The sequence below is a fragment of the Engraulis encrasicolus genome, chromosome 10 (genome assembly GCF_034702125.1).
Source record: "Engraulis encrasicolus isolate BLACKSEA-1 chromosome 10, IST_EnEncr_1.0, whole genome shotgun sequence".
NCBI classification, from domain to species: Eukaryota; Metazoa; Chordata; class Actinopteri; order Clupeiformes; family Engraulidae; genus Engraulis; species Engraulis encrasicolus.
Window position 1 is genome coordinate 9847151 of NC_085866.1, and position 6150 is coordinate 9853300.

At 40.3% G+C, this 6150-nt stretch overlaps 1 protein-coding gene across 1 annotated transcript in view; it reads right to left on the reverse strand.

Annotated features, from left to right (window-relative positions):
* Nucleotides 1-5251: 5251 nt before the first annotated feature.
* skia (v-ski avian sarcoma viral oncogene homolog a) overlaps nucleotides 5252-6150 on the reverse strand; it is a 135026-nt gene continuing 134127 nt past the window's right edge. Inside the window, exon 7 of the mRNA XM_063207999.1 lies at nucleotides 5252-6150. This exon is cut by the window's right edge and continues 1410 nt beyond it. The gene's annotated coding sequence lies outside the window, so the exon portion shown is untranslated.

Consider the following 6150-nt stretch of genomic DNA (forward strand, 5'->3'; position numbering starts at 1 on the left):
GGGCTGGCCTGGGGGAGAAATAGGGCCTGGGTACTTTTGACTTAAAGGGACACTGTGTGAGATTTTTAGATGTTTATTTCCGGAATTCATGCTGCCCATTCATTAATGTTACCTTTTTCATGAATACTTACCACCAGCATCAAATTCTAAGTATTCATTATGACTGGAAAAATTGCACTTTTCATACATGAAAGGGGGGATCTTCTCCATGGTCCGCCATATTGATTAAAAAAAAAAATAGCCCTTTTTAGCTGCAAAAAATGACTGTACTTGGACCATACTAGAAAATATTTGTTTATTACAAATAAACAGTAAACAGTTACAGTAAACTTTCATGTAAAGATCAAATTTGGCAATAGGCAGTCCAGTTTTAATGAGCATTTCCCGCTATGCCAGATGGCCAGTCCAGCCTTCCCCCCCTTCCCCTCCATCTTTCTCTATTGCCGGGTTCAGGACAACAGAGAACCGGGCCAGTGCCTTTTCCTGCCCTCACATCTGGGACATATCTGACTGAGCATTCCAGAAGCAGAAATTTGTTTAGCGGCGCAAACCGTAATAATGCTTAAATTCTACGTGGACCATGACGCCTACATATACATCAACAGGTTCATCTGGGTCAAACTTGAGCCATGCATTACAAACGCAAGCTGTTCAGCTATTCAGCACCGGTACTGGCACCATTCTAGCCTGTGCTGAAAACAAGCTTGCGTGTCCCACATCACCATAAGCCCATGGTTCCTAAACCTTTTCAGTAGGGACCCCCTTTTGGACATAAAAAATATTTCCGTGACCCCCTTCCCCCAATATTCCAAATGCCATTTATTTTGCTGTTGCTACATTTTAATTCACAGGAAAAGTTGATATACTGTATTTGTGAACTATACAATTGAATTGAATCACTAATCAATTGATGGCATTATGTTAGCTGTTAACCTGTGGATTTCCTGTTAACTTCTCTCCGCAAGCCCCCTTGGGTCCCCGACCCCCAGTTTGAGAACCACTGTCATAACCTATACTTATATCAAGTCAAGTCAGCTTTTATTGTCACTTTCATCATATGCACAAGACATACAAAGAAAAATTACGAATGAAATTACATTTTCTCTCTATACCATGCCAGGACAAGACATTATACACATTATATGTGTGTTCATGTGAAGGAAAGGAATTTCGTCCACACATAACACATTATATGTGTGTTCATGTGAAGGAAAGGAATTTCGTCCACACATAACACATTATATGTGTGTTCATGTGAAGGAAAGGAATTTCGTCAACACATAACACATTATATGTGTGTTCATGTGAAGGAAAGGAATTTCGTCCATTATGCTGTGCTTCATATATGCTTCGTTGTATCATTGGTATGCAAGACCGTGTGTGTGTGTGTGTGTGTGTGTGTGTGTGTGTGTGTGTGTGTGTGTGTGTGTGTGTGTGTGTGTGTGTGTGTGTGTGTGCCATATTGCATATTGTACAAGATTTAATAATCACAATGGAGCGCATACACTTTCTTTATATGGACAAACAACTTTATTTCTGATAATGCATTTTTACACTGTACATTCAGTCACAGGGAAATATAAGCATAGCTATTTCTCAAACATAATCTCATAAAGTCTGTTACTTTACACCATAGTCTGCCAGAAAAGGATTCGGGGTAGGGGGTGATGGGAATGGGGGGAAGGAGGGAAGGGGGGCATAAAGTATGTTACTTTACACCAGAGAAAGAAAAAGAGAGAGGGAGGGGGTGGTCCAAGGAAAGACAACGGACTGGGGGAGATATAGGAGCCAGGCTTTTTTTTATCTTTTCTCTCTGATACTGTGTCATAAGCTTTCTGCAGCTTTACCAAACAGAACAAGCATACGTTTACCTCTTACACAAAAATAATTTCAGAACTGTAAAGATTATATTGTATTAGCAGCAGCATAGGGCTCAGAAGGAGGGGGAAAGATTGGGTACGGGACGGGCAGGGGGGAGGGGGGTGTTGATATGAGAATAAAAGTAAAAACCAGGAGAAAAGAGGAAATAATTCAGGAGAGAAAAAAAAACGGTTTGGATTGCAACAACACATTGGCCAGTGGAGGCCAAAAAAATCCTAGCCACAGCTAGCTAGCTCTCATTCTATCAGACATATCTTCTCTGTGTTGTACAAAATAACATCGTTGGGATATAAGGAACATACTGAAAAAAAGGTAAAGAGAACAGAATGCAAATGATCAGGTGAAACTATATGTTTTTAACTGTAAGGTATATTTACTAGCGGGCTGCAGTAATTCTTTTTCAAAACATGTTCTCGGTTAAAACACAACTTAAAACGAGACAGCTATCTTGTAAGAAACATTTTGTCTTTTTTTTTGAAAAAGGAAACACCATATACATTTATAATACAATATTGAAAAGAAAAAAAAAATATTTACATTGGTAAATTTGTACTTTTTTTTTTCTTAAAATCCTCCCACTGGCTAGTTAAGTTTAATATGTATTTTTTTATTGCTGCATTTGTGTCCATTGTTTAGTAAAATGGCTCTTGATCAGAAAATAAGTCATTTAAACAGTTTTTAAATCATTCACTGGGAGACGCGAGAGCCTTCGTTGAAACGACTTCTCCCTTTTTTTGTAGAAAAACCGTGAAGAAAGGAAACTACACATTATCAATTTGAGTGTAAAAACAACTATAAAACAATGGCCCTAATGTCTTTTGTTTTTTTTTTTGTCTGCAGATTTTTTTGCAGACAACCAATAGCAACACTGGCCTCTTGTCTGTGTTAAGACAATGGGCTTCGATATAATGCCCTTTCTCTGTGGTACGCGCCACACGAGAACAAAAAGAGCAAGTCCAGCTCCGCAGTAGGGCTAGGACCTACGGCTGAGATACAGACAGAGAAGAATATGCTCTAAATATCACATAAATACAATTTTTATGTCCACTCTAAAAATATCGAGACAAAGGTATCTTGAAAAGGATACGAGAAAAAAAAGGAAAGCGGTTTGCCTTGTGTTCAGGTGCCATTTTGTATAGCCAGTGGCAATTGGTTGACTAACATCAGATTCGTTCGATTAAAAGAAGAAGAAGAAGAAGAAGAAGAAACAAAACAAGTTAATTTTGTGACAACGTAAGAAATACTGACGTAAACCACTTTAAGAACATTACAAAGAGCTGCGACTGTAGGCGGAGCCAATATGGTCAAGTTCAATCTGTGGCCAAGGTGGGGGTGGGGGAGGGGTACCGAGAAGAGAGCACACCTCCCTCCCCCCTCACCACCGAGAGAAAAAGAGTGCAAAAATGGTGCGTCCCGTGTGCGGGAACATCTGCCCAGGGTTTGGAGGCCGTCAGCCAATCAAATGGCCAGTACGGTTTTGATTAGCCTATGACCTTGCGGCCATTGTTACATCATCACTGTTCCTGTTCTGGACAGCTGTTGGCCAGGTCTAGGCACTTGAGGCTGTCCAGCATTACATTTAAACAATGAAGTGTGTCTCCGAATGTAACGATGGTTCATTGTGCACATACGCTTAACATATGTGTGCGACTGCAATCGTGTGTGTGTGTGTGTTTGTGTATGTGTGTCAAAGTGTGTAAATCATTCATGACAAAGGGATCCAGATTCCCATTCTGAAGACAGATGTGGTGGGTGAAGTTTGTTTCCTTTCCAGGTTTTATCTTAAAGACAGTATTTTTTGCGCTATATTGCCTAATACATTGAAACCCTTACACAAACAGCATAATGCCCAATAATGATTATATGTATGGCAGACATATTCTCTCTTACTTATCAAATTTCATGCATACAAAGAAATTATATGAGCTTTCTATTGGAGGAAAAGAATGTAAGACAAGCAATAAAAATATCCCCACATTTAAAACAACAACATCAACATGAGAGAACAACAAAGGGAAACAAATAAGCATCAACAGCATGTACATTCTGATTGCATTGTACCCAACCTATTCAAATCTTTTATAAAATATATGTTTCTCTACTATATGCTAAATATATCAGCTAAAGTTAGTGAGCCATGATCCATGTGTGCTACATCCCGCTGTTGCCTCAATGAATCCTGTTCCTCAGTAAAACTAGCTCAGCTAGCACCTGACTAGCACTGTTCCTGTAAGGCTACTCCACATTACTAGCACTGTTTCAGTAGAGCTAGCTTAGGAAGAACAGGATTAGAATTGTTCCCGTAAGTCTAGCACTACCAGACTAGCATTGGTATTATAGGACTAGTATTCTAGAACAGGATTAGCTTTGTTCTAGAATGTCTAGCATTATTAGGCTAAGCTCGGTTAAGCAGAACTAGCATTACTAGAACATGATTAGCATTGTTCCAGCGAGACTAGCTGCTCCCTTGGCCCAGTGGTACTAGTAGCTTATACAAGAACAGGATTAGCGATTTTCCAGTGAAAATAGTGATGCTAGAGTATGATTAGGTCTGCTAAGACTGAACTAGCATTTAGAAAATGGGGCTAGCGCCACTAGAACAGGACTAACATTCCTACAACATGACTAGCCTTATTTTCCGCTGGCTCGGATTTATCCACACCCACAACTTCTCTTTGTGTCCCACCTCTCGCACTGTACACTGATTCTGACATCCACTAATACCCAACTGCTTTCAAAAGGAAAAAAGAAGAATAAAAGAAAAGAACAAAAAAAAACTCTCAAATTAATTGATTCAAAATGTATGATTATTGCGTTTAAGGGCAATGATAGTTATATTTATACTGAAGATAATAACAATAACTGTAAAATATTTCTATTGGATTGAAGAAACAGCCAAGCGATGTGGCGCCACCTATCTGTGTAAGCAAGCGTGTGCATGGCAGCTTCCTATATACACCTTTCTAGCCGTGAGCATGGTTACATTGCATTTAAACTGTGCTGCATACCATTACAAATAGAATGCCTCTATCAGCAAAGAGACTTGGGGAAAGAAAAGACCTTTGCGGGATTGGGAGTAGGGGGGCAAGAATAAAATGCTTTCAAACTTTTTCTTTCTTTTTTTCTCATTTTTGTTATGACAAAGTGCGATTCATTCTGGTAGAGTAAAAAAAAAAGAACCATTTATATTTACACATAATTTACGTAAAAAGAACACTTGTGTGTGTGTGTGTGTGTGTGTGTGTGTGTGTGTGTGTGTGTGTGTGTGTGTGTGTGTGTGTGTGTGTGTGTGTGTGTGTGTGTGTGTGTGTGTGTGTGTGTGTGTGCGTGCGTGCGTGTGCGTGCGTGCGTGTGTGTGTGCGTGTGCGTGTGTGTGTGTGGACATGAAAGTATGCATATGTGTATGTGTAAATGTATGTGTGTTTGCGTTTGTATGTCTGAGTTTTTTTTTTCTCCTGTTTTTATAAATGGAGTCACAGCCACTCCTAAAAAATTGTTAGTCAATGAAATTGCTGGTTAAGATTTTAAAAGGGAGCCACATCACGCCAACACACAGCTCTGAAAAGTAAAGCAGAGTGTGTGTACTTGTGTGTGTGTGTGTGTGTTAAGGTGTGTATGTGTGTGCGTGTGTATCACACATGCTCACAATTAATCATAACCACATCTTTAAAAGATACGTCCGTGGGGTTTGACCCAAAATACACACCGACGTATAATGACCAGATTGTATGTTTGCCTGTGCAAGTGTGTACATGTGGTGTGTACATGTGGTGTGTGTGTGTCTGTGTCTGTGTATGCATGCATTCCTGCGTAGAGATGGGTGAAACTTGATTCGCCAGTCATGACGAGACATCAACAGTTTTTTCTTTTGTTCTTTTAGGCGGGGAGCAGCATCTCACCAAGCCCCTGAGCCACACACACACGCACACACACACACACATACACACACACACACACACACACTGTAAACCTTTCAATTATTCGTTCTCTCTGGCTGCAGTTGCGTTGATTCTGAAGCTCAGACAAATTCATCGTTATTTTCGCCACACACACAGCACATGCACACATACACACACACACGAAAAACCAGAGAGAGAGAGAGCGGGGGGGGGAAACGTGCACACACCCGTACGCTCACACATGTTCTGCAGTCTTTTAAATAGCTCGCAGCACAGTCATCAGATTTCTCCAGGAGGCGGAAAAGAGAGAACAAGAAGAACACTGCAGAGTGGGTGTGGTCCAAAAATAAGCTCCTCCCACCACCGCCGC